This window comes from Solea solea, chromosome 9 (assembly GCF_958295425.1).
Source record: "Solea solea chromosome 9, fSolSol10.1, whole genome shotgun sequence".
Lineage (NCBI taxonomy): Eukaryota > Metazoa > Chordata > Actinopteri > Pleuronectiformes > Soleidae > Solea > Solea solea.
This window is the reverse complement of record NC_081142.1, coordinates 12,298,531-12,321,812: the sequence shown is the minus strand read 5'-3', so window position 1 is coordinate 12,321,812 and position 23,282 is coordinate 12,298,531.

Below are 23,282 nucleotides of genomic sequence, written 5' to 3'. Positions count from 1 at the left end.
ATTTTCGTCACGGTTTTGAACCTCACCTGAACCTCACTTTGTTTATTTCTTGAAAAGTTTAGTGACATGAATCTTGAACATGTTTAACACACAGTTTAACTCGAACATAAACTGACACGGTGATAGAAAAAAGATATTACATACACACAAATTAAATCATCCCCGTGCCAACCTTCGTGGACTTATTGTCCAGTCCCATTCCATTGTTAATAAGTCAACGCTCTTTGTTCCTGCAGCTGGTAAATGAGAGGCATGCAGGCCAGTAGTGCCTGTCACTTACAGTGAGTTATTGTGGTGTGTGTGTATGTGTGTGTGTGTATAGTGAGCCAACGTGTATGTTTAGTCTGCCGCAAGCTTACGTTTCCAAAAAACACGTCTTTATCGCCAGTTAAAGCACGTTCATAATTCACCTAAATACTCAAATATAATAAGTCAAATACTGAGGCAAGGGTCAGTGATTTTTCTCCTTTTCTCACACAAAATGAATAGGGTGAGGCAGAGTGACACCAAAAAGCAGTTTCTAAATAACTGTTGCCATCTGGAAAACTTGTAAACACCTGCAGTCCCACCAATACTGACCCACTTTTCAGCTCTGGCTCGGATATTTAACACCAATATAAACAAACGTTTGACTGCAGGGCAGAAGATGTTCCGTGCTTCAGTGAAAGGTCCACTCTTTCTGCATTTGCACTGAAGCTTTCAACATCACACCTACGCCTGTGTTTCCTCACACTGGCCCTTTAATGTAGCAGTTTTTTTATGAACATCAATCATGTAAAACAAAGCATCAGTGGCAAAACTGTCATTGAATCTGTTCACATGGACACCACTGCCATACAGCATAATAATCTAACCTGCATAAAGTCTCAACAAATGAATCGGATTAAAACATATGGAGTGTTCTAATCTCAGTCACGTTATAGAAGCGTATTATGATATCTTACTGTGTTTTATTCCGATTCAGAATAAGACTTATAGTCAGATTATTGGTCCGTGTCAATGTATTTGTTGTTCTCCCTGAAACATGGTTTTGCATGTCATAACTTTAATTTATAAATATTTTGTGTTATTATTTAGGACAAACCTTGTGGCGTTAATTGCACGCACAGACACACAGGAGGCAGGAAATGACACACACAGAGAACAAAGCAACACATTGTAACGACAGAACAGGAAAAAGCCAGTTTGTTTGTCAAACAATCTACATCAACAAATAATATCAACAATAAAAGTTGATGTTCTGCGTATGATCAGCCTTTGTGCCTGTGTGTTAATAGCAAAAATACTGGATGGGAAATGTTTTATACTGTCATTATAATCGGGGTTTTTGTTTTCCGACTTGTAGACGTTCTTTTGTTTTTATGTAAAGCACATTAACTTGCACCGTACAAATAGAGCTGCTTTGCCTTTACACACGCACACATTCGTGCAGATTCAAAGAGCCTCAGAACAGGAGCAAACCCATTTATAGTGATTTAACTTCAGCTCCAACGTTATTATTATTATCCCAAAGGAAATCAGATGTGCAGCAGGCAGTGAGGCTCGTAAGAAAAGAACACAAAGACAACAAAATACTCACTGAGAAACTGAAAGGAGAGAGAAATACAGTGTAAATTCATGTCATGGTACACACTGTACAGTGGTAACAGGTGGAAAAATTAAAAAGTAGTAGTAGTAATGACAGTAATCTAAAATTTTCACTGGTGAATAAAATACGCTGTGTCTCGCCTTGTTTTTGTTCTTCAATGGCAACAAGAGGAAAGAAGAGTAAACTCGTTCAAAAGCGTGTGGTCATGACAATTCTTTATTGATAACACATTTCCTAAACATGTAATATGACTTTGGCCAACTAATTTTACTGATTATTGAAAGACTGCCAGTCATTTGAGTGAGTTAGAATTCAGCTGAGGTGAGATTAAAGGTCACCTGCCATGTGCCAGCTCATGGGCTTTGCTCAGTGCCTCGGCCGCCAGGTCTTTTCCAGGAAGTCTGTGGTCTGCTCGCCTGTGGAGAAATGAAGAGCCGTCGCTGGAGACGTTTCCCTCCATTAAAAAAACCCGATGTGAACAAACGCGCAGAGAGCCAAGCCCCATTAATGACGCTCACACTGGCAGAGACCAAACTACACAACATAACAAACGACCGAGTCCAGCAGTGACCGAAGTCCTGCTTTCTTCAAACAAATAAAAAAAAGGACGCCAGTCAGATGAGATCATTTCACTTCCTTCCCACACGGGAGTCCAAATGGAATTACACGACTTTTGATTTGCATCACATCAACATACTGACTGCGTCGTTTCAGGAAAATCTTAGTAAGACTGGACCGTGTAAACTTCAAGTTCATGATTCACTTCTTGACGAGTTGGAGGTGTTTTTTTGCAGGGCACAATGACAGTATATGATGTCAAAGTATAAAGTACATGTGTCCAGTATGTGATATCTGAATTTAAGATGTATGCATCGAGAAGAATAATGTTATAAAAACACACACAGTGTTGTCGTCTCAAGCCCACTTTTCTAAGTCACCCTTTAACCCTACGACACATCTTGAGGGTCACTGAGGTCACTGAGGTCACTGATCATGCTTTTGAATCGTAGGCCTCAGTGTAGGACAGAAACTGTCACCAGGGGGTGACACTGCTGATTGCAAAAATAACTTGGTTTGTACGTCTGAGTCTGAGCCTATTTCTCATTTCAAACGTTTTTCTGAGGAGTAAATGATCTCCAATAGAATATCATATGATAGAATTCGTAAACTCTTTTAACCCCGCCTTTTAGCCCTATATCAGCTGACATTGTGAATCCCCAGTCACACAGTTACATCCAGGATCTTAATCCAAATATTGAATTATGTTTCAAATGCTGTTTGTTAAGTAGTAGTAGTTGTTGTTAAGAGTAGAAATCCAGTATTTCCGCTTAAAGGAACCTGTCTGCTGAACAGAGCCGAAAGATGCACTCGCTCTCTCTAAACACACCTGAGATTGATCACAGTCTTTCCTGATGGCTTGAAACAGTCTCTAGAGGATCTGTAGAAGTCGAGTTCTCTCTCTCAGTTCCTTTGCTTTAAGGACGCAAAAAGGTTATGGAATGGGCCCTTTGTGTAGCAGCTATTACTGAAATGAATCATGGCTAAGTTCCAGCTTCCTCGGTTCTATGACGCATGCTGGTTCATCAGTAACGCATCAGCCTTTCCTGCTAAAACATGTTAAAATGGCTGCTGAGGAAACTGGTCAATAATGTCTTTTTTTCTATTGTTTTCTGATTTCTGCTACAGGTATATACACACAGGAACTCTGTTGTTGCCTTGTCTTGTATCCTGCTTGTTTCTTTGGTCAGCTCAAAGCAAAAACAATAATGACTTGAAACGATGTGTAGATGTTGTAGTGTGTGCAGGATCAGCACGTCATTTCAGACCATTTAACTAACAGAGCACCGTGATTCAGGACTTGATCAGTTCAACCTTTATTTCTCTGCCTCAGAGGGAAAAAAAACCCCCCTCCAGTATAAAATCCTTCACACTGGCAGAAATACTCGTGTTTGTGTGGTCTCCAAATCCTCAGCCATAAACGCTGATGTTTGCTCCACCCATGTTCACGCTGAAGAACACTGATGGTTCAGGTTTCATATCCTGGAGCAGTCTTGTACTGGGAATCTAAACAGTTCTGCCTGTTTTCTCTAAATGCTGGTGATGAATGGACAGAGGGAATGAATGAGCACAGTGTTAGCAGAACACTTTCATGTCCTCCATCGCTCTCTCACACTCACTCGGGCAGGGTGGGCAAAAGGTGGTGGCAGCGGCTTGGGTGTTAGACACTGGAGTAGTAACGTGTCGCACTTTGCACCACCTTCACCATCCTGCACATCCAAGTTTCATTCTCCAGATGTTTCCAGAATAAGCAGACACAGCTGCACCGACGGAGATTTTTTTCTGATTGAAGCCTCCCCAGAGAGCAGTGCTCCACACGGCTGCGAGCAGTCAACGTTTCCAGCAGGTCTCCCCAGCTGCTGCTGCCCCTCCACCACCAGGTCTGGTGTCCAGCTGTTCTGACAGCCAGAGGAAACCAAACCTTCTCTTCCCAGCCGCAAAAAAACTCAACTCAGACATAACGTTTAGCAAGTTCTCCTGACAAAACCAGTGGATTATATAATAATCAGCAGTTAGATCAAAACCTGATGGCTTCACATGGCTCTACAGAGCGTCATGTGACTTCACACAGCTTTACAGAACGTCATGTGACTTCACACAGCTTTACAAAGTTAAAGGGGTTTGGTATCTTGCTCAGGGGCACATCAACCCTCGACCTGCCCTGCAAATCACAAGTAGCTTACAGTTACAAGTAGTAGTTACAAGTAGTTTCACAGAGTTAAACAGAGCTTCATGCAGCTCTCATCAGCGGTGGAATTTTGGCTTCTTACAAGCTCAGAGGTTATAAGAAGCTCAAGTGTCGCTCAGGGACTACACACAGTACTTGGACTTGCCACTTGTCGCGTCTGGCCGCAGCTGACAGACACCAGCAACATCAGAGAGCGTTATATAACTCTTTACACTGTTTTGACATCAGCGGCCCTATGTGGGTTCAGAGGGGCTGAGTCAACGTCAACACACTAAACTTTAGACTCAGGGGCAGAGCAGGGTTTGAGTAAACAGGCAGTCATGTGGCACAGAGACCAGGAATGTGTTCTACTTCCTGAAGATGTTCATTAAAAAAAAAAGGGTCAATAACTGCATCTGCTGATGCATCAGTCGCTCATCACTGTAACCAGGCCATCACCAGCTGCACTTAGAAACTTCTCCTCCACATATTTGGAAGGAATTAAGGTTAACTTTAACCACATCTAACAATTAATAGTTTTCTTCTATCAATTGCTTATTTTATATCTTTCTTTTTTTACTCAAATATCACAGTATTAACCTTAAACTCTAGTACCTGGAACTGCTTTATTAAGATTAAGATTCCCTTATTGTACTATTGTTGTTTATTTCATGGGGTGTACTTCCTGTCACTGCGTTCAATATATACATTTAGTATTCACACATACACTTATTAACATTAAGAGTTCTGTTGATTAGTGAGTGATTAATGTTGCGTAAGATCCATTTCCTGTCTGACTCAAGGTCCAAATAATTAAAGAAAATATGCAAAAATAAGAAAAGTAATTTTAAGAAAAGAAAAGACAATTAAACCAACGTTTCCATATGTATGACTGGTAATGTATATATTATGAAACCTGAGGTTTAGTTCACAGATGAAGCTTTAAAAGAGCTCCCTCCAAGTCACTTGCACTGCACCAAGGTTTCTGTAGAAGATTTTACATGTTGACTTTCTGCCTTTCACTGTGGAGCACAGTGCTGTTGCTCCACAGGCTTTAATCTTGAATTTGACTAGCTCTTATAATTAAAAAACAAGTGACCTGACTTGAGCTCACTGGTGATTTCACAGACAAAGAAGGAATAAGTAAGCACAACTTAAAAAAAAGCACTGGATGTGTATAAAAGTCAGCTGGGAGTATAATCATCTCATCCACACTGTTTCCGTGTAGGAGGTCTGTCCTTTCATCGTCTGAGATAGAAGCAAATTTACAAGCTGCGGGTCACCGCGGCCAAAATCCACAACATCCTGAGTTTGCTCTGTGTGAAGGAGATGAAACAGTGTATCTGGTGCACAGCCTGATCATGGACCATCAGCACATCACTCACTCGTCCTCAAGTGCAGCCAAAAAACTCTCAGGGATCTCAACCTCATCCAGTCACTGACCTGACCGCGGAGCTCTCTCCGGTGGGTCTGCTTGTTTTCTTTAGACGACAGCTGACCCTCCACCCTTTCATCACCACCATCACTGCATCCACAGACGGTGACTACATTCTCCGTCTGCTCACACAAACCAAAACCATCACCCTCTTCCTCCTCCTCGTGGGTCAGATCATTGACAGACGTCGGCTGCTGCCGACTTCCAGCTTCATCCCCACAACTTGACCTGCGTGACTGGATGAAACCATGGGATCATTTTTGCCTTGTATGGAGCATTGCACTTGACCTCATCTGGGAATCTGGAGTTTGTCTTCACATTGCCTAAAAAGCACAAATCCAAACTCAGAGGTTAGATCATGGTTTGTAAAAAAAAAAAAAGTTGTGTCCCTATAAAGACCTATTTCTTAATTTCTGAGACACTTTCTTTATAAGAAAACTGTTTAATGATTATCATGAATGCACTGCTCATCGATGTTCTGTCTCTCTGATGTGGTTTTTGTTCATAGTGAACATTGTGCATTCTCTCTGTGCCGAGATCAGCAGCAAAAGGCCTCCAAAACCCTTTGCATATCCTAACTCTGGGACTCACAGGCAGACTGTTAACTGTTAACATCTACTTGTTCATGTGTCTCAGTTCTCCTCAGATCTGAGGTGCTTCCAATAAAGCTCTTCAACTTAACTCATCTCTGACTCCAGAAACTCCATCCTTGGTCGGCTCACCTTATAATCAAATCTCTGCAACACTAATCCTGGACAATTCATTTGAAATTTCTCAAAAACTGTACAGTGAAAATGTCTGATTTCCAGTATAGTGCTTTTATAGCAAATCAAAGTTGAGAATTACTTAGATAAAAAATATCAGGGTTGTACTTGAAATTTCTGTATGTGTGTATAGCAACTGTATGCATGCTAGTCTTGTTCAGAACTCGTGGAAAATTTTGTTTTTATTGCAAAAAAATAAAAAAAATGTTGATTAAAATGTCAATGTAGGCCTTTTAATTTGAAACTTCTCAAACACTGTACAGTAGAAATGTCTGATTTCCAGTATGCTAATCGTCATAGATGTCCTGAACACAACCCAGCCAGTCTTGTCCAGAACCTATGGAAAATTGTGTTTTTATTGCTACTTTAATCAGAGATATATTTTTTTGTTAAAAATGTCAATGTCTCAAAAACTGTACAGTTACAGTCATGCACCTGCTCAAAATCCAGTTAGAAGCTGTATTTTCCTATTTAAGACGTGCACTCAGACACAGAGAGAGACACAGAGCTCACTGTTTTATTTTGAAAAGTGGATGCTGATTTCCTTGCAAATCAGCTTCATTCTTTGGTTCATGTTTATTTTGAAGTCAGATAAAGTTTCACCATGGACAACCAAGTGTCAGATTGCTTGACCGCAGTCCTAGGCGACACATTGTATAATTTAGTACCACATACAACCACACTCATAACTGATAAATGTCAGTGTCATGGTAAGTTATCAACAATGGGTCAACAAAATCATCAGCACAGACTGAGGAACATGGATAATGGAAACTACCGTAATTTTCAGAAAAATCTGTCTGGCAGATTTATTTTTAAATCTAACAGCCAGCAACTTTATCATTTTCAGTTTTAACAGTGCCGTGTTTCCAAAATAAGAGTTTGCCTGGGGCACCAGAAGATTTTCCTGAGCTAATGGGCCTTTGTGTAAATGAACCCAGGCTTCTCTGAATGACCCTGAATAATTAAGGAGACAGAGATCCAACACTTTTCAATACAAGAAACAAAAATAGAGACATGGCTGAGTAAAGAGGCCCAGTCTGACTAAACTTAACTCACATGGATGTAGTAGAACTTCTGCTCTGGTAAAAAAAAAAAAAAAGGAACATGGAAAAGGAGCAGGATTTTCACCATGACTAAACATTCCCTCCTGAGGAGGGAACGCAGAGGGTTAACAAACGACATCTTCAGGAATGTAATCCTGTAATAGAAAGTTCATCGCTCAGCTGTGTCTCTATATTTAGGATCTGTGGAATCACTGCATCAAACAGCTGAGGCTTTTCCCTGCACCTCACTGCAGCGTCACATGCTGAGGATAACAAGGATGGATTTGTCATTAGCGTCAGAGACCTGTGTGTGTGTGTGTTCTCACTTCTCATTTCAATCTCATTTCTAGACCAACATGTAAAAGTAGCAGGAAAGACTGTGGACTTGTTAAAATGTCCTAAGTATTTGGGAATGTGAAGGGAGGACTTGATTAAACTGAACGTCTGGCCAAGATCAACAGTCACTGGTTTTCTGATGGGAAACAACGCGCTGAAATTCATCCCTCACGTCCTCTTCATAAAAAACAAAATTTTTTTCCACCAGTCTGTTGGGAATCAAACATTTAACATTCCAGCACATTTCATGCAGAAAACAACTGCCTGTCTTTTACCATTTCCCGATCATTTTTTTCTCCCAAACCATGGTTTCACTCTAATGTAATCATACCTAGGATGGAGGAAAATGGCCACTTGAAGATGATAAACTTGATCTCAGTAAAATAAATTCACGATTCTTTTCCCAAGGTCAGTGATTTTTGGACATAATATTACACCCAAAGCAACACTTTCTGCTGATGGCTCACGAAAAATAACAATAGATCCAACTAGAAAATTCTGCGGCTTCTTGCTGCCAATTTTGGGTGGATTGAACCTTTAAAATTTTAAGTATTTAGACAAAGTGGTATGTTGGTGGAATCAGCTTTTTAAACTCCAAGTTTTAAGGAGAGAGAGAGAGAAAGAGACTCACAAGCCCCTCCCTAACTTTGCTTTGAGGTGATTTAAAAAAAAAAAAAAAAACTGAAAATGAAAACAACAGACAGGGTGAGACCACCAGTGTTTTTATGTAAAAATTGTTGGTAGGCTGGAAATTGTGGGCAGGAAAAGACTTTCTTTAGAGATTTTTATGATTATTTTTCTGGATCTGAACAGTGTGTCACTGTATGACCCTGCCCACACTCTCCATGACTTTTTTGTCAAAATTTGGACGACATACTATACTATGACTTTTTTGTCTAATTTTGGACGACATACTATACTATGACTTTTTGAGTGATTTTGGACGACATACTATACTGTGACTTTTTTGTCTCATTTTGGACGACATACTATACTATGACTCTTTTTGAGTGATTTTGGATGACATACTATACTATGACTTTTTTGTCTCATTTTGGGAGACATCTATGACTTTTTTGAGTGATTTTGGACGACATACTATACTATGACTTTTTTGAGTGATTTTGGACGACATACTATACTATGACTTTTTTGAGTGATTTTGGACGACATACTATACTATGACTTTTTTGTCTCATTTTGGACGACACACTATACTATGACTTTTTTGAGTGATTTTGGACGACATACTGTACTATGACTTTTTTGTCTCATTTTGGACGACATACTATACTATGACTTTTTTGTCTCATTTTGGACGACATACTTTACTATGACTTTTTTGAGTGATTTTGGACGACATACTATACTATGACTTTTTGAGTGATTTTGGACGACATACTATACTGTGACTTTTTTGTCTCATTTTGGACGACATACTATACTATGACTCTTTTTGAGTGATTTTGGACGACATACTATACTATGACTTTTTTGTCTCATTTTGGGAGACATACTATACTATGACTTTTTTGAGTGATTTTGGACGACATACTATACTATGACTTTTTTGAGTGATTTTGGACGACATACTATACTATGACTTTTTTGAGTGATTTTGGACGACATACTATACTATGACTTTTTTGTCTCATTTTGGACGACACACTATACTATGACTTTTTTGAGTGATTTTGGACGACATACTGTACTATGACTTTTTTGTCTCATTTTGGACGACATACTATACTATGACTTTTTTGTCTCATTTTGGACGACATACTTTACTATGACTTTTTTGAGTGATTTTGGACGACATACTATACTATGACTTTTTTGACTGATTTTGGACGACATACTAACCTATGACTTTTTTGTCACATTTTGGACGACATACTAACCTATGACTTTTTTGTCACATTTTGGACGACATACTAACCTATGACTTTTTTGTCACATTTTGGACAACATACTAACCTATGACTTTTTTGACTGTTTTTGGACGACATACTATACTATGACTTTTTTGTCAAATTTTGGACGACATACTAACCTATGACTTTTTTGTCACATTTTGGACGACATACTAACCTATGACTTTTTTGTCACATTTTGGACGACATACTAACCTATGACTTTTTTGTCACATTTTGGACAACATACTATCCTATGACCTTTTTGTCACATTTTGGACGACTTACTAACCTATGACTTTTTTGTCACATTTTGGACGACATACTAACCTATGACTTTTTTGACTGATTTTGGACGACATACTAACCTATGACTTTTTTGTCACATTTTGGACGACAAACTAACATATGACTTTTTTGACTGTTTTTGGACGACATACTATACTATGACTTTTTTGTCACATTTTGGACGACATACTAACCTATGACTTTTTTGTCACATTTTGGACGACATACTAACCTATGACTTTTTTGACTGATTTTGGACGACATACTAACCTATGACTTTTTTGTCATATTTTGGACGACATACTAACCTATGACTTTTTTGACTGTTTTTGGACGACATACTATACTATGACTTTTTTGTCACATTTTGGACGACATACTAACCTATGACTTTTTTGACTGATTTTGGACGACATACTAACCTATGACTTTTTTGTCACATTTTGGACAACATACTATCCTATGACCTTTTTGTCACATTTTGGACAACTTACTAACCTATGACTTTTTTGTCACATTTTGGACGACATACTAACCTATGACTTTTTTGACTGATTTTGGACGACATACTAACCTATGACTTTTTTGTCACATTTTGGACGACATACTAACCTATGACTTTTTTGACTGATTTTGGACGACATACTAACCTATGACTTTTTTGTCACATTTTGGACGACATACTAACCTATGACTTTTTTGTCACATTTTGGACGTCTTACTAACCTATGACTTTTTTGACTGTTTTTGGACGACATACTAACCTATGACTTTTTTGTCACATTTTGGACGACATACTAACCTATGACTTTTTTGTCACATTTTGGACGACAAACTAACCTATGACTTTTTTGACTGTTTTTGGACGACATACTATACTATGACTTTTTTGTCACATTTTGGACGACATACTAACCTATGACTTTTTTGTCACATTTTGGACGACATACTAACCTATGACTTTTTTGTCACATTTTGGACAACATACTATCCTATGACCTTTTTGTCACATTTTGGACGACTTACTAACCTATGACTTTTTTGTCACATTTTGGACGACATACTATACTATGACTTTTTTGACTGATTTTGGACGACATACTAACCTATGACTTTTTTGTCACATTTTGGACAACATACTAACCTATGACTTTTTTGACTGATTTTGGACGACATACTAACCTATGACTTTTTTGTCATATTTTGGACGACATACTAACCTATGACTTTTTTGACTGTTTTTGGACGACATACTATACTATGACTTTTTTGTCACATTTTGGACGACATACTAACCTATGACTTTTTTGTCACATTTTGGACGACATACTAACCTATGACTTTTTTGTCACATTTTGGACGACATACTAACCTATGACTTTTTTGTCACATTTTGGACAACATACTATCCTATGACCTTTTTGTCACATTTTGGACGACTTACTAACCTATGACTTTTTTGTCACATTTTGGACGACATACTAACCTATGACTTTTTTGACTGATTTTGGACGACATACTAACCTATGACTTTTTTGTCACATTTTGGACGACATACTATACTATGACTTTTTTGTCACATTTTGGACGACATACTAACCTATGACTTTTTTGTCACATTTTGGACGACATACTAACCTATGACTTTTTTGACTGATTTTGGACGACATACTAACCTATGACTTTTTTGTCATATTTTGGACGACATACTAACCTATGACTTTTTTGACTGTTTTTGGACGACATACTATACTATGACTTTTTTGTCACATTTTGGACGACATACTAACCTATGACTTTTTTGACTGATTTTGGACGACATACTAACCTATGACTTTTTTGTCACATTTTGGACAACATACTATCCTATGACCTTTTTGTCACATTTTGGACAACTTACTAACCTATGACTTTTTTGTCACATTTTGGACGACATACTATACTATGACTTTTTTGTCACATTTTGGACGACATACTAACCTATGACTTTTTTGTCACATTTTGGACGACATACTATACTATGACTTTTTTGACTGTTTTTGGACGACATACTAACCTATGACTTTTTTGACTGATTTTGGACCACATACTATACTATGACCTTTTTGTCACAATTTGGACGACATACTATACTATGAGTTTTTGTCACAATTTGGACGACATACTAACCTATGACTTTTTTGTCACATTTTGGACGACATACTAACCTATGACTTTTTTGTCACATTTTGGACGACATACTAACCTATGACTTTTTTGTCACATTTTGGACAACATACTATCCTATGACCTTTTTGTCACATTTTGGACGACTTACTTACCTATGACTTTTTTGACTGATTTTGGACGACATACTAACCTATGACTTTTTTGACTGATTTTGGACGACATACTAACCTATGACTTTTTTGACTGATTTTGGACGACATACTAACCTATGACTTTTTTGTCACATTTTGGACGACAAACTAACCTATGACTTTTTTGACTGTTTTTGGACGACATACTATACTATGACTTTTTTGTCACATTTTGGACGACATACTAACCTATGACTTTTTTGACTGATTTTGGACGACATACTAACCTATGACTTTTTTGACTGATTTTGGACGACATACTAACCTATGACTTTTTTGACTGATTTTGGACGACATACTAACCTATGACTTTTTTGTCACATTTTGGACGACAAACTAACCTATGACTTTTTTGACTGATTTTGGACGACATACTAACCTATGACTTTTTTGTCACATTTTGGACAACATACTATCCTATGACCTTTTTGTCACATTTTGGACAACTTACTAACCTATGACTTTTTTGACTGATTTTGGACGACATACTAACCTATGACTTTTTTGTCACATTTTGGACGACAAACTAACCTATGACTTTTTTGACTGTTTTTGGACGACATACTAACCTATGACTTTTTTGTCACATTTTGGACGACAAACTAACCTATGACTTTTTTGACTGTTTTTGGACGACATACTATACTATGACTTTTTTGTCACATTTTGGACGACATACTAACCTATGACTTTTTTGTCACATTTTGGACGACATACTAACCTATGACTTTTTTGTCACATTTTGGACGACATACTAACCTATGACTTTTTTGTCACATTTTGGACGACATACTAACCTATGACTTTTTTGTCACATTTTGGACGACATACTAACCTATGACTTTTTTGACTGATTTTGGACGACATACTAACCTATGACTTTTTTGTCACATTTTGGACGACATACTAACCTATGACTTTTTTGTCATATTTTGGACGACATACGAACCTATGACTTTTTTGTCATATTTTGGACGACATACTAACCTATGACTTCTTTGTCACATTTTGGACGACATACTAACCTATGACTTTTTTGTCACATTTTGGACGACATACTAACCTATGACTTTTTTGTCACATTTTGGACGACATACTAACCTATGACTTTTTTGACTGTTTTTGGACGACATACTATACTATGACTTTTTTGTCACATTTTGGACGACATACTATACTATGACTTTTTTGTCACATTTTGGACGACATACTAACCTATGACTTTTTTGTCACATTTTGGACGACATACTATACTATGACTTTTTTGACTGTTTTTGGACGACATACTAACCTATGACTTTTTTGACTGATTTTGGACCACATACTATACTATGACCTTTTTGTCACAATTTGGACGACATACTATACTATGAGTTTTTGTCACAATTTGGACGACATACTAACCTATGACTTTTTTGACTGATTTTGGACGACATACTAACCTATGACTTTTTTGTCACATTTTGGACGACATACTAACCTATGACTTTTTTGACTGATTTTGGACGACATACTAACCTATGACTTTTTTGTCACATTTTGGACGACATACTAACCTATGACTTTTTTGACTGATTTTGGACGACATACTAACCTATGACTTTTTTGTCACATTTTGGACAACATACTAACCTATGACTTTTTTGACTGATTTTGGACGACATACTAACCTATGACTTTTTTGTCATATTTTGGACGACATACTAACCTATGACTTTTTTGTCACATTTTGGACGACATACTAACCTATGACTTTTTTGACTGATTTTGGACGACATACTAACCTATGACTTTTTTGTCACATTTTGGACAACATACTAACCTATGACTTTTTTGACTGATTTTGGACGACATACTAACCTATGACTTTTTTGTCATATTTTGGACGACATACTAACCTATGACTTTTTTGACTGTTTTTGGACGACATACTATACTATGACTTTTTTGTCACATTTTGGACGACATACTAACCTATGACTTTTTTTGACTGATTTTGGACGACATACTAACCTATGACTTTTTTGTCACATTTTGGACGACATACTAACCTATGACTTTTTTGTCACATTTTGGACGACATACTAACCTATGACTTTTTTGTCACATTTTGGACGACATACTAACCTATGACTTTTTTGTCACATTTTGGACAACATACTATCCTATGACCTTTTTGTCACATTTTGGACGACTTACTAACCTATGACTTTTTTGTCACATTTTGGACGACATACTAACCTATGACTTTTTTGACTGATTTTGGACGACATACTAACCTATGACTTTTTTGTCACATTTTGGACGACATACTATACTATGACTTTTTTGACTGTTTCTGGACGACATACTAACCTATGACCTTTTTGTCACAATTTGGACGACATACTATACTATGACTTTTTTGACTGTTTTTGGACGACATACTATACTATGACTTTTTTGACTGTTTTTGGACGACATACTAACCTATGACCTTTTTGTCACAATTTGGACGACATACTATACTATGAGTTTTTGTCACAATTTGGACGACATACTAACCTATGACTTTTTTGTCACATTTTGGACAACATACTATCCTATGACTTTTTTGTCACATTTTGGAAGACATACTAACCTATGACTTTTTTGTCACATTTTGGACGACATACTAACCTATGACTTTTTTGACTGATTTTGGACGACATACTAACCTATGACTTTTTTGTCACATTTTGGACGACATACTATACTATGACTTTTTTGACTGTTTCTGGACGACATACTAACCTATGACCTTTTTGTCACAATTTGGACGACATACTATACTATGACTTTTTTGACTGTTTTTGGACGACATACTATACTATGACTTTTTTGACTGTTTTTGGACGACATACTAACCTATGACCTTTTTGTCACAATTTGGACGACATACTATACTATGAGTTTTTGTCACAATTTGGACGACATACTAACCTATGACTTTTTTGTCACATTTTGGACAACATACTATCCTATGACTTTTTTGTCACATTTTGGAAGACATACTAACCTATGACTTTTTTGTCACATTTTGGACAACATACTATCCTATGACTTTTTTGTCACATTTTGGAAGACATACTAACCTATGACTTTTTTGTCACATTTTGGACGACATACTAACCTATGACTTTTTTGACTGATTTTGGACGACATACTAACCTATGACTTTTTTGTCATATTTTGGACGACATACTAACCTATGACTTTTTCGTCACATTTTGGACGACATACTAACCTATGACTTTTTTGTCACATTTTGGACGACATACTAACCTATGACTTTTTTGTCACATTTTGGACAACATACTATCCTATGACCTTTTTGTCACATTTTGGACTACTTACTAACCTATGACTTTTTTGTCACATTTTGGACGACATACTAACCTATGACTTTTTTGACTGATTTTGGACGACATACTAACCTATGACTTTTTTGTCATATTTTGGACGACATACTAACCTATAACATTTTTGTCACATTTTGGACGACATACTAACCTATGACTTTTTTGTCACATTTTGGACGACATACTAACCTTTGACTTTTTTGTCACATTTTGGACGTCTTACTAACCTATGACTTTTTTGACTGATTTTGGACGACATACTAACCTATGACTTTTTTGTCACATTTTGGACGACATACTAACCTATGACTTTTTTGTCACAATTGGACAACATACTATCCTATGACTTTTTTGTCACATTTTGGACGACATACTAACCTATGACTTTTTTGACTGATTTTGGACGACATACTAACCTATGACTTTTTTGTCACATTTTGGACGACATACTAACCTATGACTTTTTTGACTGATTTTGGATGACAAACTATACTATGACTTTTTTGTCACATTTTGGACGACATACTAACCTATGACTTTTTTGTCACATTTTGGACGACATACTAACCTATGACTTTTTTGTCACATTTTGGACGACATACTAACCTATGACTTTTTTGACTGATTTTGGACGACATACTATATTATGACTTTTTTGTCACATTTTGGACGACATACTATACTATGACTTTTTTGTCACATTTTGGACGACATACTAACCTATGACTTTTTTGACTGATTTTAGGCGACATACTAACCTATGACTTTTTTGACTGATTTTAGGCGACATACTAACCTATAACATTTTTGTCACATTTTGGACAACATACTAACCTATGACTTTTTGTCATATTTTGGACGACATACTAACCTATAACATTTTTGTCACATTTTGGACAACATACTATACTATGACTTTTTTGTCACATTTTGGACGACATACTAACCTATGACGTTTTTGACTGATTTTAGGCGACATACTAACCTATAACATTTTTGTCACATTTTGGACGACATACTAACCTATGACTTTTTTGACTGATTTTGGACGACATACTAACCTATGACTTTTTTGTCACATTTTGGACGACATACTAACCTATGACTTTTTTGTCATATTTTGGACGACATACGAACCTATGACTTTTTTGTCACATTTTGGACGACATACTAACCTATGACTTTTTTGACTGATTTTGGACGACATGCTAACCTATGACTTTTTTGTCATATTTTGGACGACATACTAACCTATAACTTTTTTGTCATATTTTGGAGGACATACTAACCTATGACTTTTTTGTCACATTTTGGACGACATACTAACCTATGACTTTTTTGTCACATTTTGGACGACATACTAACCTATGACTTTTTTGTCATATTTTGGACGACATACTAACCTATGACTTTTTTGTCATATTTTGGACGACATACTAACCTATGACTTTTTTGTCACATTTTGGACGACATACTAACCTATGACTTTTTTGTCACATTTTGGACGACATACTAACCTATGACTTTTTTGACTGATTTTGGACGACATACTAACCTATGACTTTTTTGTCACATTTTGCACGACATACTAACCTATGACTTTTTTGTCACATTTTGCACGACATACTAACCTATGACTTTTTTGACTGATTTTGGACGACATACTATACTATGACTTTTTTGACTGATTTTGGACGACATACTATAGCATGTGTCTACAAGGTTAGTGTAGCGGTTAGTCCTCTCGTCTTTGAAAAAACAGATCCGGGTTCAAGCCCCGGTTGGAACAGGTGCCCTCTGCATTCCTGAGATGTGTTGGTGCTGTTTTGGACGACATACTAACACATGACTTTTTTGTCACATTTTGGACGACATACTAACCTATGACTTTTTTGTCACATTTTAGACGACATACTAACCTATGACTTTTTTGTCACATTTTGGACGACATACTAACCTATGACTTTTTTGTCACATTTTGGACGACATACTAACCTATGACTTTTTTGTCACATTTTGGACGACATACTAACCTATGACTTTTTTGTCACATTTTGGACGACATACTAACCTATGACTTTTTTGACTGATTTTGGACGACATACTAACCTATGACTTTTTTGTCACATTTTGGACGACATACTAACCTATGACTTTTTGTCACATTTTAGACGACATACTAACCTATGACTTTTTTGTCACATTTTGGACGACATACTAACCTATGACTTTTTTGTCACATTTTGGACGACATACTAACCTATGACTTTTTTGTCACATTTTGGACGACATACTAACCTATGACTTTTTTGTCACATTTTGGACGACATACTAACCTATGACTTTTTTGTCACATTTTGGACGACATACTAACCTATGACTTTTTTGTCACATTTTGGACGAGATACTAACCTATGACTTTTTTGTCACATTTTGGACAACATACTATCCTATGACCTTTTTGTCACATTTTGGACGACTTACTAACCTATGACTTTTTTGTCACATTTTGGACGACATACTATACTATGACTTTTTTGACTGATTTTGGACGACATACTATACTATGACTTTTTTGACTGATTTTGGACGACATACTAACCTATGACTTTTTTGTCACATTTTGGACGACATACTAACCTATGACTTTTTTGACTGATTTTGGACGACATACTAACCTATGACTTTTTTGTCACATTTTGGACGACATACTAACCTATGACTTTTTTGACTGATTTTGGACGACATACTAACCTATGACTTTTTTGTCACATTTTGGACAACATACTAACCTATGACTTTTTTGACTGATTTTGGACGACATACTAACCTATGACTTTTTTGTCATATTTTGGACGACATACTAACCTATGACTTTTTTGACTGTTTTTGGACGACATACTATACTATGACTTTTTTGTCACATTTTGGACGACATACTAACCTATGACTTTTTTTGACTGATTTTGGACGACATACTAACCTATGACTTTTTTGTCACATTTTGGACGACATACTAACCTATGACTTTTTTGTCACATTTTGGACGACATACTAACCTATGACTTTTTTGTCACATTTTGGACAACATACTATCCTATGACCTTTTTGTCACATTTTGGACGACTTACTAACCTATGACTTTTTTGTCACATTTTGGACGACATACTAACCTATGACTTTTTTGACTGATTTTGGACGACATACTAACCTATGACTTTTTTGTCACATTTTGGACGACATACTATACTATGACTTTTTTGACTGTTTCTGGACGACATACTAACCTATGACCTTTTTGTCACAATTTGGACGACATACTATACTATGACTTTTTTGACTGTTTTTGGACGACATACTATACTATGACTTTTTTGACTGTTTTTGGACGACATACTAACCTATGACCTTTTTGTCACAATTTGGACGACATACTTTACTATGAGTTTTTGTCACAATTTGGACGACATACTAACCTATGACTTTTTTGTCACATTTTGGACAACATACTATCCTATGACTTTTTTGTCACATTTTGGAAGACATACTAACCTATGACTTTTTTGTCACATTTTGGACGACATACTAACCTATGACTTTTTTGACTGATTTTGGACGACATACTAACCTATGACTTTTTTGTCACATTTTGGACGACATACTATACTATGACTTTTTTGACTGTTTCTGGACGACATACTAACCTATGACCTTTTTGTCACAATTTGGACGACATACTATACTATGACTTTTTTGACTGTTTTTGGACGACATACTATACTATGACTTTTTTGACTGTTTTTGGACGACATACTAACCTATGACCTTTTTGTCACAATTTGGACGACATACTATACTATGAGTTTTTGTCACAATTTGGACGACATACTAACCTATGACTTTTTTGTCACATTTTGGACAACATACTATCCTATGACTTTTTTGTCACATTTTGGAAGACATACTAACCTATGACTTTTTTGTCACATTTTGGACAACATACTATCCTATGACTTTTTTGTCACATTTTGGAAGACATACTAACCTATGACTTTTTTGTCACATTTTGGACGACATACTAACCTATGACTTTTTTGACTGATTTTGGACGACATACTAACCTATGACTTTTTTGTCATATTTTGGACGACATACTAACCTATGACTTTTTCGTCACATTTTGGACGACATACTAACCTATGACCTTTTTGTCACATTTTGGACTACTTACTAACCTATGACTTTTTTGTCACATTTTGGACGACATACTAACCTATGACTTTTTTGACTGATTTTGGACGACATACTAACCTATGACTTTTTTGTCATATTTTGGACGACATACTAACCTATAACATTTTTGTCACATTTTGGACGACATACTAACCTATGACTTTTTTGTCACATTTTGGACGACATACTAACCTTTGACTTTTTTGTCACATTTTGGACGTCTTACTAACCTATGACTTTTTTGACTGATTTTGGACGACATACTAACCTATGACTTTTTTGTCACATTTTGGACGACATACTAACCTATGACTTTTTTGTCACAATTGGACAACATACTATCCTATGACTTTTTTGTCACATTTTGGACGACATACTAACCTATGACTTTTTTGTCACATTTTGGACGACATACTAACCTATGACTTTTTTGTCACATTTTGGACGACATACTAACCTATGACTTTTTTGACTGATTTTGGACGACATACTATATTATGACTTTTTTGTCACATTTTGGACGACATACTATACTATGACTTTTTTGTCACATTTTGGACGACATACTAACCTATGACTTTTTTGACTGATTTTAGGCGACATACTAACCTATGACTTTTTTGACTGATTTTAGGCGACATACTAACCTATAACATTTTTGTCACATTTTGGACAACATACTAACCTATGACTTTTTGTCATATTTTGGACGACATACTAACCTATAACATTTTTGTCACATTTTGGACAACATACTATACTATGACTTTTTTGTCACATTTTGGACGACATACTAACCTATGACGTTTTTGACTGATTTTAGGCGACATACTAACCTATAACATTTTTGTCACATTTTGGACGACATACTAACCTATGACTTTTTTGACTGATTTTGGACGACATACTAACCTATGACTTTTTTGTCACATTTTGGACGACATACTAACCTATGACTTTTTTGTCATATTTTGGACGACATACGAACCTATGACTTTTTTGTCACATTTTGGACGACATACTAACCTATGACTTTTTTGACTGATTTTGGACGACATGCTAACCTATGACTTTTTTGTCATATTTTGGACGACATACTAACCTATAACTTTTTTGTCATATTTTGGAGGACATACTAACCTATGACTTTTTTGTCACATTTTGGACGACATACTAACCTATGACTTTTTTGTCACATTTTGGACGACATACTAACCTATGACTTTTTTGTCATATTTTGGACGACATACTAACCTATAACTTTTTTGTCATATTTTGGACGACATACTAACCTATGACTTTTTTGTCACATTTTGGACGACATAGTAACCTATGACTTTTTTGTCACATTTTGGACGACATACTAACCTATGACTTTTTTGACTGATTTTGGACGACATACTAACCTATGACTTTTTTGTCACATTTTGCACGACATACTAACCTATGACTTTTTTGTCACATTTTGCACGACATACTAACCTATGACTTTTTTGACTGATTTTGGACGACATACTATACTATGACTTTTTTGACTGATTTTGGACGACATACTATAGCATGTGTCTACAAGGTTAGTGTAGCGGTTAGTCCTCTCGTCTTTGAAAAAACAGATCCGGGTTCAAGCCCCGGTTGGAACAGGTGCCCTCTGCATTCCTGAGATGTGTTGGTGCTGTTTTGGACGACATACTAACCTATGACTTTTTTGTCACATTTTGGACGACATACTAACCTATGACTTTTTTGTCACATTTTAGACGACATACTAACCTATGACTTTTTTGTCACATTTTGGACGACATACTAACCTATGACTTTTTTGTCACATTTTGGACGACATACTAACCTATGACTTTTTTGTCACATTTTGGACGACATACTAACCTATGACTTTTTTGTCACATTTTGGACGACATACTAACCTATGACTTTTTTGACTGATTTTGGACGACATACTAACCTATGACTTTTTTGTCACATTTTGGACGACATACTAACCTATGACTTTTTGTCACATTTTAGACGACATACTAACCTATGACTTTTTTGTCACATTTTGGACGACATACTAACCTATGACTTTTTTGTCACATTTTGGACGACATACTAACCTATGACTTTTTTGTCACATTTTGGACGACATACTAACCTATGACTTTTTTGTCACATTTTGGACGACATACTAACCTATGACTTTTTTGTCACATTTTGGACGACATACTATCCTATGACCTTTTTGTCACATTTTGGACGACTTACTAACCTATGACTTTTTTGTCACATTTTGGACGACAAACTAACCTATGACTTTTTTGACTGTTTTTGGACGACATACTATACTATGACTTTTTTGTCACATTTTGGACGACATACTAACCTATGACTTTTTTGTCACATTTTGGACGACTTACTAACCTATGACTTTTTTGTCACATTTTGGACGACATACTAACCTATGACTTTTTTGACTGATTTTGGACGACATACTAACCTATGACTTTTTTGTCACATTTTGGACGACATACTAACCTATGACTTTTTTGTCACATTTTGGACGACATACTAACCTATGACTTTTTTGACTGATTTTGGACGACATACTAACCTATGACTTTTTTGACTGATTTTGGACGACATACTAACCTATGACTTTTTTGTCACATTTTGGACGACATACTAACCTATGACTTTTTTGACTGATTTTGGACGACATACTATACTATGACTTTTTTGACTGATTTTGGACGACATACTATAGCATGTGTCTACAAGGTTAGTGTAGCGGTTAGTCCTCTCGTCTTTGAAAAAACAGATCCGGGTTCAAGCCCCGGTTGGAACAGGTGCCCTCTGCATTCCTGAGATGTGTTGGTGCTGTTTTGGACGACATACTAACCTATGACTTTTTTGTCACATTTTGGACAACATACTAACATATGACTTTTTTGTCACATTTTGGACGACATACTAACCTATGACTTTTTTGTCACATTTTGGACGACATACTAACCTATGACTTTTTTGTCACATTTTGGACGACTTACTAACCTATGACTTTTTTGTCACATTTTGGACGACAAACTAACCTATGACTTTTTTGACTGTTTTTGGACGACATACTATACTATGACTTTTTTGTCACATTTTGGACGACATACTAACCTATGACTTTTTTGTCACATTTTGGACGACTTACTAACCTATGACTTTTTTGTCA